Here is an 11,601-nt window from a genome sequence, read left to right as displayed (position 1 = left end):
AGTACATATACCACATACCCACAAACAGCAATATCAATCCCATGTTTATTTTTGGAGTCAGACCTTGTGATTAAAATCAAATAAGTCTACAGCCATGCTACCCTGAACAAGCCCGATGCTGTCTGATCTCAGAAGCTAAGCAGGGTTGGGCCTGGTTAGTACTTGAATGGGAGACCACCTAGGAAGACCAGGTGCTGTAGGCATAAATATTAAGTGATTGTAAGCAGACAAGTTCCTTGCAATCTGTGAGGTCAACCAAGGGTTGCCTCGCCAAATAAGTAAATAATAAAACCAAATAAGACAAAACTATTATTGAAGAATTTAATACTTTTTACCAGCCTTGACACTAGACCAATAAAAAGGAATGGCAGTCATGTTAGCATTTTTATGCAGAGAGAAGTCCAAAAGTTTGTGTTATGTGATATTTTGCATTTCCTAAGGAGAGATCCTTTTTGAAGCTGATCAGCAGATGTATTTAAGGTTCAGTTAAGGTTAAGAAAAGCAATGAAGTCAATGAAGACTTCACTTGGAAGTGTCAAGAATGATTCCACCTCCCCCTCACCTGTGTTTTTTTAAAGTCAAATTTTATACATTTTCTGCAGGTATTGAAGTAGATTTCCACCTTTGTCAATTCAGAATGTCATTTTCAGAATTAGGCAGAACCTAATGATATGGAAATGAAGACAAGCTGGTTCTTATGGTACTCCCAAGTATTTTCATCCGGAGTAAATATTAACTTTACTGTTGGCTTTGTATTCCGTGAATTAACCAAAAACTTTCTCAAACTGGAGCACACATCTTCCCAGGATGTGTAACCATGACTCGTGGTATTTAAAGCAATAATTGGCCCATTTGGATGATCAATTTTGCTCTTGGATTTGGGAAATTTTTTTTCTACTTCTGCTAAATTGTGTAAATATTAGGTTAAAAACAAACAAGTGTGTGTAGTCATTACTGTAGCTCTGTAACAGTGTCTGGCACAGAATAGGCACCTAATATTGAATGAATGAATTATGTAGTAGAATGAAAATTCTCATGCATTTTAGAGATGAGAGTTCAAAAAAGTGTTTGTCATCTGCAGCTTTGAATAATACTTCCAAATGCTGTGTAACTTCACATTCTTCTGCTAGAAGGGATGCCTTAAAGTGGAGAAATATTGATGAAAGAAACATTTCTAAAAGGTTACGTGAACATTTCCTAGTTGAGGTAAAACTATAAGAAGTGATCAGTAACATCTCATCAATGAAAAAGATGAGATCATTGATTGTCCTGTCACAAACTCCAAAGATACATGTGCCAAGAAGCAAAGAGATGCATTCTTGGATCCAGAAGAAAGTGATTGTGGGTTTTCAATAGTCATGTGCCAGCCCATGTGAGGTGTTATGAAGGTATAAACAAAAAGTAGGTGAACTACAAGTAGCTCACAGTGTCTTTCAGAGAACATAGGTCAGGCAGCAAAGGTATTCCTTATGTGAATATTTTTCAAAATGAGTCACACATTTCAAGAACTGCAGGAGATAATTTTAGACTAGAGTTCTAAAGTGATAGAAAAGTTTGGAAATGACACATGAAATGCAAATTTATATTAAAATGTAAATATGAATGACAGCTTGTTTGCTGCCTTAGGACCCGTGTCTCAGTGACAGGACAAAACGCTGTCAAAGAGGTATATTTTGAAGTTTACAGGCTTCTGTTTCATGTCAAACTTCAGAGGACTTGGAAAGAAAGTGGGTAACTTGGGTTTGGAATGCATTAAATCCCTTCCATTAACAAAAGATGGGGAAATGCTGGAGAAAGTTCAAGAATATTGTAAAGTGTTATCAAATCAAAATTTTAAATAATTGCTATGCAGGGTCATATTGGCACCTGAGGCAAAAGGAAAATAAATATTTAAAATTTGAATATTTCATTTATCATGGATTTTACATGAATTGTTTTTAAATATTGCGTTAAAATATTATTTATCTTCAATACTGTGTTTTTGCTGCCTCCTTACATTTTGCACCCAAGGTAAGTGCCGCACTCACCTCAGTCTAGTTTCTAGTAGTTCAAAAGGCTTTCAGGGTTCCCTGGCCTCCATTCCCAAGATCCTTAGGTAGAAGGGCCTGGAGGTGGGACTACGCGGAGCTCGCCGGTAAGAGGGTCTTTGCATAAATAAAGGTGCTCAGTGGACAAAACCAAGCTATATTATTGCCAGCCCCAAGCAGATAGTGAAGCTCAAGCAATTATAGACTTGGAAATGATTGGAGTGTAGGCTACTGCTACATACCCAAGATGTTAAAAATGTAGGTTATTGGCTTTGACCATACCAGTCCAAACATATCTAAATGTGATATAATCATTACATTAAATTATCCCCCAAATTTGGTAGTATCTTTAATAGATTGATTCTTGTCAAACTCAGACTGTTGTGAAACTATGGATTAGAACATTTTCCACCTATAAAGTATTTTTTTAACTATATTAATTTGGTTATGTCTTGACATTTAAGTTTTGTTTTTTAAAGTATCAGACACATCCATCTCTATAAAAGACCATTAAGGAATTAGGATCTGTTACTAAAAATGTAAAAGGTAATGATGCTAAGACTCTTGAAAATGACATTGAAAGAGAGTGTTAGTCACATTCTCACAGGTAGGCATTTAATGACTTGTCCCTTTCCTTGCTATTATCAGCTAATTGTACAGGATCCTGTTTGAGACAGGAAATGTCTCGGTGCACATGTATATTTACAGAGGGAGGTGGGGTTTCTCTCTGACATTGGTTCTCGACAATGATCCAGCACATGCTGAGCCTGCTCCAGAACTTGAGTGCAAGGGGGATAGTGAAGATTTAATATTTCATTCTTAATATTTTAGTTTCCTACTGAAATTTAATATCTTGCTTAATATGAAAATATAGAAAGATGGTTCTGGTCCCAAAAGGGTGAGAATTATAATAAATAGGCTCTTCTACTAACTGTAAGAGATTGAAAAACATTCACTTAATTTCTGATCCTCAATTTTCTGATCTGTAATAGGATTATAATAATTCCTTAATATGAAAAATTTACTTAAAAAGGAAAATTAATAAACATGTTCAAAATTGGTCAGCTACCAACAAAGTTCTTCACAGAGCTTTGTCTACAAACCTCTTGTACCTTCCTCATTCTACCTTATTTCACCTGCCCTACATAATCAAATTATAGTGAAGGAGTATACTGCTATGAACTAATGCTTGTGTCCCCCTGAAATTCATATGTTTGGATCTTAACCCCTAGGTCATGATACTGGGAGGAAGGGCTTTTGGAAGGTGATGAATGAGATTAGCACCCATATCAAACAGGTACTTGAAAGCTCACTTGCCCCTTCTGCATGTGAGCTTACAGGGAGAAGACAGCCAAGGAAGCAGGTCCTCACCAGACATGAACCTGTTGGTGTTAGCATCTTGAATTTCCCAGCCTTCAGAACTGTGAGTAATAAATGTTGGTTGTTTATAAGCCACCCAGTCCATAGTATTTTGCTATAGCGGCCTGAATAGACTAAGACAGACTCCATCTTCCTTCTGCTATTATTTCATTAAAAAAAAAAAAAAACAACTAATTCAGGAAAAATCAAAAGATTTTTTACAGTGCAGCTAGCACCTCCTTCAGTTATAGTTACACAAATGTTACCCCACCCGGTATTTGCATCTGTAGCAGCAAAACTGTTTCACATTAGAACAATTCTGAAGGGCATCTCAGCTTCTTAGCTCCCTATTTGATCATTTGTGGTTTTAGTTGTAACTGCATTGCAGTCCAACTTTTCCTTCTGCCCAGTCATGCTTCCTTCACACTCACACAGGGATTGTTTCTTAGAGCATGTCCCATACCTGCGTACAAATCTCAGTCTGTTTCTTGGGAGAACCTAACCTAAAATATCTCACAAAATGATTAAAATTAAAGCAGCATGGTGACCCAATGGCAGAACAGCAATGGTGCAGAACTGGCCAAGGACAGAGTTTGGTGGGATGGGTCTTGACTAGTGCCCTTGGCTATCCATAGACTTTAAGTGGTGCTAGGGAAGTGGTTCTGAGTGGCAGTTAGAAATGTGTGGGAGTATTTTTGTTGTCACAATATATCAGGGTGGGTAGAAGCCAGAGATAGCAGGCATTTTATGATGTGAGGAAAGCCCCACAACATGAAAAAATGTGCTGAATCCCGCATAAATTTCTAATGTTCCTGTGGACATTCATGGCTGTGAAAAACCGATATAACTACTTTAGTAAACAAAGAGTATTGAGGAAAAAAAAAGAAGAGGCTGGTGTATGATAAAGTCTGACTTTTTCTAGAATATAAAGAAATCCACCAAGCTCTCATAACAGATGAAGTGCCAAGAGAATCTACTGAGAAGAAGAGACCTGGGGTAGGGATAAGGAGGCTCCTGAGTAGGAGGAGCTTGAGACCTTAGGCAAAGCAAGACGCATGGTCACCAGCAGTAGTGGCCAATTTCATGCAACAGACATCTGTCTGGATGCTCAGGTAGAGTAAGAGACATCTTAGTGGAGGTTTGCGAAGCTCAAGAAGAGAGAACACAGGCCAGACTGGAAGAACCTCCCTCCACCAATATGTGGACACTAAGCTTCTGACCTGTTGTATGCCCTTTTGAAAAGGAGGAATAAGAGAGATCTGTTGAGGGGTAGAAACAGCCCTGACAAGAAGTATAAATTGTCATGAAATTCACTCGTCACTGTTTAACATTGAAAGAGATCTGTCATCTTTAGGTTAAACACAATTTTGTTTTGATAAGAGAAGGATATGAGAATAAGATGATATGGTTATAGAAAATAGGAAATAACTTTTTTTCATATACCACTGAGTCATTGAGTATAACCCTTTTACTGGGTTGTGGGAAAATTAAATGAAACAATATAATTAAAGCCTTGGCTTGAATTTCAATCAGCTTCTAGGGAACAAATCCTTTAGTGAATGGATAAGCGTAGAGAATGCTCTATGAAAGATACCTGTGAATACGGAAATAATGTAGGTTCTGAAATTATACTTAAAGAATATTAAGTGATAGCTATGTCAAAAAGATAGCAGTGTTGTGTTGAAGCAAGTGAGATGAGTTTCTTTTCTTTTTATTCCATATTTTCTTTTTCCTTCATTGTTCCATATTTTCTAAGATGAAAAAATAAGCAAAAATAAGCAATTCCTGAGCTTGTGTTTGTTGTAAATGGGAGAAATTTATGTGAATTTCTTTCCAAATTACCATATGATACAAATACATTATTACAATTTCATAATAATTTTTTGTTCATATAGAGTGAGTTCCTTTTGCTAAGCACAAGGTGTATTCCTCAGACTGCTTTTTCTAGAGAACATGTAAATAATATTTAATTTCAATACTTTTTTTCATCAGTAAATTGTCTTGAAAATGCTGTGTTAAGGAGTGCCATCTAGTGGTTAAAGAATCTATTGTATTTTTAGCACCAGTACTGTTCTTCAACTGAGCCTGGATCCAGGGACAATGCAGGCAAAAAGCAAAAAACAAAACAAAACAAAACAAAAACGGGGAAACTTTTCCCCCTTCCTAGCCACTTTTTCAAATTTTGTTTCCCCTCCACAAAATGTCTGCTTTTGTTTACTCTTGGTATCCTTTGCTAGTTGTGGGGTTTAGGATTTTTTTGTTGTTGTTTGTTGTTTGTTGTTTTTTGGTGCTTATCCAGACTTTATAGATGTTTCAAAGATGGGCTGAAGGGAGTTTACACCTGGAACCAGAACTGCAGTGACAGAGCTTGACTGGAGGATCTTGTGGAGTTTTGGGAGAACCACAACTGTCTTTAAGCTCCTTTAGATTGGATTGATTTCTGTCAAAATCCTGACCTCTCAGGTGGGATTCTCTCTCTTTCAGTATGAGGAATATTTTGGTACAAAAAAAGAAGCATCTTAAAACTTGCTTTAGTTCTCTGTCTAACCTTTCCTTCATCCCTGCTTTTTCCAGGTAACAATTTTACTGCAGTTAAACCTCATCTCAGTCCCTATGAAGACAAAATTTTTCAGTAGAAACACCATGGGCCAGGAGGAAATGGAATGACATATTCAAAGTATTGAAAGATAAAAATTGCCATCCAAGAATACTCTCTCCAGCAAAGTTATCCCTCAGGTCTGAAGGAGAAATAAAGGCTTTCCCAGACAAACAAAAGCTGAGAGAGTTCGCCATCAGTAGACCTGCCTTGCAAGAAAGGCTGAAAGGAGTTCTTCATGCTGAAATGAAGAGATACTAATTGGTGACACACAAAAAATAAAAGTACACAGAACTCTGATAAAGATGATAAACATACATTCAGAATGTTTATCATCTGAATAAATAGAGTGCTAAACAATTATAGTATAAAGGCTAAAGGGAGTATTAAACTATAACTACTACAATTGGCTAACAAATTCACAGTATAATGAGAGGTAATTTGTGACAACAAAAATATAAAAGAGAAGTAAAAAATAGTAAAAGGGTAGAATCATTATAGGTGAATGAAGGTAAGTTGCTATCAGCAGAAAAAGGACTATTTTATTTCTGTGAGCCTCATGGTAACTACAAAGCAAAAAATCTAGAGCAGTGACATGGAACATTAAAAAAGGGAGGCAGGGAGCCTGAGCAAATCACCATGGGAAACCATTAATTTTCAAAGGTAGACAGAAACAGCAGGAAAAAGAAACAGTGGAAATACAAAATGACCAGAAGGTAAAAGGTAAGATGGTGGTAATAAGCTTTTATAGCAATAATCACTCTAAATGTATTGGATTGAACTCACCATTTGAAATTCATAGAGTGGATGAATGAGATTAAAAAAACAAAAAAACAAAAAAACAAAAACCAAAAAACTTGACCATATGCTGCCTGCAGGAGACTGATTTCCATGCTAAAGACACACATAAGCTCAAAGTGAAGGCATAAATGATGATATTCCTAGCAAGCAGAAAACGAAAGAAAGCAGGCATAGACTGCTTTTTTGATATCAGACTTCAAGCCAAAAATGGTAACAAGAGACAAAGAAGGCCATTATATCAAGAAAAAATCCTCAACATATGAGGAAGATATAACAGTTGTAACTATATACACTCCCAACACCTGAGCATTAAGAAATGTTAAGCAAATACTAACAGGTCTTAAGGAAGAAATAACTATATAATAATAGCAGGACACTTCCATACTTAACTATCAACAATGGATAGGTCATCCAGACAGAAAATCAACAAGGAAACATTGAAATTAAACCATACTTGAGAACAAATAAATTTAACAGAACATTCTACTTAATAGCAGATGAACATTCTTCCCAAGGGCACACAAAACATTCTCCAGAATAGAGCATATGATAGGACACAAAAAAATCTTAGTGTATTTAAGAATGAAATCATACCAACTTTCTGATCACAATGATGTGAAACTAGAAATCAACAACAAGAGGAAAGTGAGATCTACAAATATGTAGAAAATAAACAACACATTTCCAAATATCCAATGGAACAAAAGGAAAGCAAAAGGCACATATAAAAAATATTATCTCAATACAAATGAAAATGGAAATATAACATATCATATTTTATGTGATGTACAGAAAGCAGTTCTAAAGGAAATTTTATAACAATAAACATATATATTAAGAATTAGAAAGATCTCAAGTAAAAAAATTACACAGCAAGGCACAAAAAACTAGAAAAAAAAGAACTTAAGCCAAACATTAATTAAGAAAGAAAATAATAAAGATCAGAGTGGAAATAAATGAAATAGAGACCAGAAAAATAGTAGAACAGAACAACAAAACCAAGAATTGGTCCTTCAAAAAGATAAACGAAATTACAAAACTTTAGCTAGACTGAGAAAAAGAGAGAGGACTCAAACGAACAAAATAGAAATGAAAGAGGAGACATTATAAATGCTACTACAGAAATATATAAGATCATGAGAGACTACTAAGAACAATCATATGCCAACAAATTACATAACCTAGGAGAAGTCAGCACACCTAGAAACAACCTATCTAGACTGAATCAGGAAGAAATAGAAAATCTAAACAGACCAACAATGAATAAAGAGATTGAATCAGTAATCCAAAACCTACCAACACAGAAAATCCCAGGACCAGATGGTGTCACTGATGAATTCTACCAAAAGTTTAAAAAAGAATTAACAACAATTCTCATCAAACTCATCCAAAAAAATCAAGGAGGAGGGAACACTTCTAAACTCATTCTGCAATGCCAGCATTGCCCATATTTGCAAACCAAATTTAAGAACACATTAAAAGGATTATATTCCGTGACCAAGTGGGATTTGTCCCTGGGATGCAATGATGGTTCAACTTACACAAATAATTAAGTGTAATATATCCCCTCCATAAAATTAAAGATAAAAATCACATGTTACCATCTCATACATACACATACATACATACATATGTAATAGAATATCATTCAGTCACATAAAAGAAGAAAATCTTGCCATTTTCAACAACATGGATGAAACTGAAGGACATTATGCTAAGTGAAGTAAGCCAGACAGAGAAAGACAAACACTGTATGGTATTAAATATATGTGAAATTTTTTTTTAAAAATCAGAATCATAGAAACAGAATAGCATGGTCATTTCCAGGGACTAAGGGGTGGGGAAAATGGGCAAATGTTGGTCAAATGGTATGATCTTTCAATTATAAGATCAGTAAACTCTGAGGATCTAGTATGCAGCATGATGACTATAGTTGATAATACTGTACTCTATACTTGAAATTTGCTAAGAGCGTAGATCTTTCTCACCATAAGACAGGAAAGTATAATGCATATGCAGGGAAAAAGAGCGGTTAATTAAAACTGTCTCTGAATGGACCCAGCAGCTATTAAAGGTATATCCTATTTCATGAGTCATTAGAAAATCTCAGCAGCAAGTTTGATCTGGCAGAAGAAAAAATCTATAAACGTGAAAATAGTTCAATAGAGATGACCCCATCTGAAAAACAGAAATACAAAAGAACAATAATAATAATAAAAACTGAACAGATCCTCAAAGACCTGTGGAAAAAGGAGAAACAACAACCACCACGAGGAGATCAGAATCTAGACAAGCTGTAATACTCACTTTTCAACAAAATGTACCATATGCCGAGAAGCAGCATCTGTTCAGAGGCAGTTTTTTATTAACTACTCTTTTTTTTTCTGAATATGTGTCACATTTTCCTGTTGCTTTTTCTTTTTTTCTTTTTGCTTTATTTTGTTTTGTGTTGTTTATTTTGGTAAGTTACTAGAACTAATTCAGTAGAAGAGTCTGTTTTCCCAGCAGCACACAGTCTTCGATGTCTCTATTCAGATTTTTTTTAAAAATCTTGTTTTATATTTAAAATATTATTCAGCATAGGCCAGCATAGCTCAGTGGTCAGTCAATAATAGGTCAGAGCTTGCACACATTAAGCTGGTAATTTTTTCACCCTTTCACTGTTTTAAGATTGTCATAAAGTTAAAAAATTCAGCAACCGTAAGTTTTGGTTTACTTTTCTTAAGTTATTCATTTTAGTTAGTGATTCACATTAGTCTTTCTTAAAGACTAGTCTTAAAAACATTAACATATTTTATCTTCATGAAATGGGTTATTTTAATTTTTTACATTTATAAATCACTGTGAGAAAAAGACAGTGTGAATAATTACAAGGTCAAATTTATGTCATATTAAACTCTTATTTTCTTAGCAGTAAATATTTCTCCAATTAAAGACGTTGAAGCCTTTTTTTGGATCAAACTTTTATTTAGTGAAAGGTAACAATAGGAAACATGAAACCATGAACTCCAAGCCATGAAAGGTAGTTCCAAGTAAGAAATACAAGCTTTGCCTGGTGCAGTGCCTATAAAATAGAGGCGAGGAAAAGTGTGTTAGAAATAGCTTGAGTTATGTTCCAAATCGGACAGTGTGCTTAGTGTAAAATCAACAGAAGCAAGAGAGTTATTATTTACATTAGTATTTGGGAAGAAATATTTGTTATTCAAGAATTGCTAAAGTAGAAGAGAAGGAGCAATTAAGGTTAACAACCCAAGTGAATATAGAAGGAATCTGAATAGACCTTAGAATATTTATCCTTATGGTCATTCTACTTAGAAGACAAACTGACAGAATATAGTGTGGACCTGTGAAAAAGATGACACAAAACAATACCTGAAGAGCAAACTCCAGAACCTACTGTGATACTGTGGTATAAAGACTTTACCAACATTTACCCAACTGAAGGCTATAATGGCTGACGAATGGTGATTGGTAGTTTCATGAGTATTAGATTTGTGTCAAGAATATTGTAGAATTTGGGAAAATGCCTAATCCTTTAAAGTTAAACTATATAGTACTTACAGATATGGGTTTCTTTACTCATCCTCTCAGTTATTCACAGGACACTACATTTTTCAACTCTGTTTCGTAAGAAACAACACAAAAAATTTCAAGGCCACAACAGTAGTGCTATTGAAGTACAAGCACCTCTATCCATTATATTGGAGATCTATGGTCATGAGTGAAACAGTGAGCAAAATTATTCTTATTTTCTGAGGTTAGTCCAGGGCAGGGACATTGAACTCTACCCAGTGGCCTTGAGCATCTTTGAGGTGGTTGAATAATTTACCCTCTATTATTTGTGGTACATTGATCAGGCCTTTATTCTAGTTTGCTGTGAGCTCTACATGTCAGCATCAGCATAATCCCTTCTCTTGGGTTAATTATTGATTCTGAGAGCGATGTGGACTACCTAGTCTTCATCTGTATTTTTCTCTTTGGGCAGCAACACATATCAGATTTTCAGGAATTTTATATAATTTCTGGAACCATTATATTAATAATGTATAACTGTACAAATACAATCAAAAGAAGGTTTAGCATCTCTACTTGTGTAATAATACTTAGCATGTAATTTAACATATCAAATAAGCCTAAGCAAATAAGTTTATTTCTCTTTTTATAAGGAGAGAGAACAAATCCTTTGAGATGTTCCAGGGGCCCTCTGGAAAATATTAAAAGTAATTCGAAGTCAAAAAGATTTTGTTTGAATTTGATTTGGGGGAAGTTTGTCAAAAATATCAAAAGGTTTTAAAACACTTAAATAAATATAATCAGAAGTTATTATTGTGAAACAACATTTAGTTACCTATTTAATCAAAGTGACAATAATATATTTCAAAGGCAAATACACAGTTGTAAGTAAAACTTAGTTCTTTTAACATTAAGGACTCAGTTTTCTTAGGTAGTCAAAATCTGATCAACACAACATGAAGCAGTAAAACTTATTTTGGTAAAACACAAAATCTACTTTCTAGATAAATAACAGGTTAAGAAAAATATTTCACAGTCTATCAAGAGCAGACCAATAGTCTAAGAAAATTTGTCCTAGCAGATGAAAGAAATTTGTAGTTTTACATAGGCACACTATGATATTAAAGCTTTAAAAAAAATCCTAATAATAACAATTCAATTTTAGCCAGCTTGACCACAGAAAGTTAATTTTTCTCTCTCTCTTCCCAACTTTCTGTGTTCAGTTTCTTTGTTTTTCTCTTTCTCATTCTGAAATAACCAGCTTTAGGACAAAATTACTTTCATTTTTCTTAACAAAAATGCATT

The 11,601-nt window shown here is 34.7% G+C and overlaps 1 pseudogene; it reads left to right on the top strand.

The window, feature by feature from the left end:
- Positions 1-84: 84 nt before the first annotated feature.
- Positions 85-203, top strand: LOC111742810 (annotated as a pseudogene).
- Positions 204-11,601: the final 11,398 nt, after the last annotated feature.

Source organism: Pteropus vampyrus, unplaced genomic scaffold (genome assembly GCF_000151845.1).
Source record: "Pteropus vampyrus isolate Shadow unplaced genomic scaffold, Pvam_2.0 Scaffold101, whole genome shotgun sequence".
Classification (NCBI taxonomy): Eukaryota; Metazoa; Chordata; class Mammalia; order Chiroptera; family Pteropodidae; genus Pteropus; species Pteropus vampyrus.
Note: the sequence above shows the minus strand (reverse complement) of the source record. Positions and strands in the feature narration are given on the sequence as shown.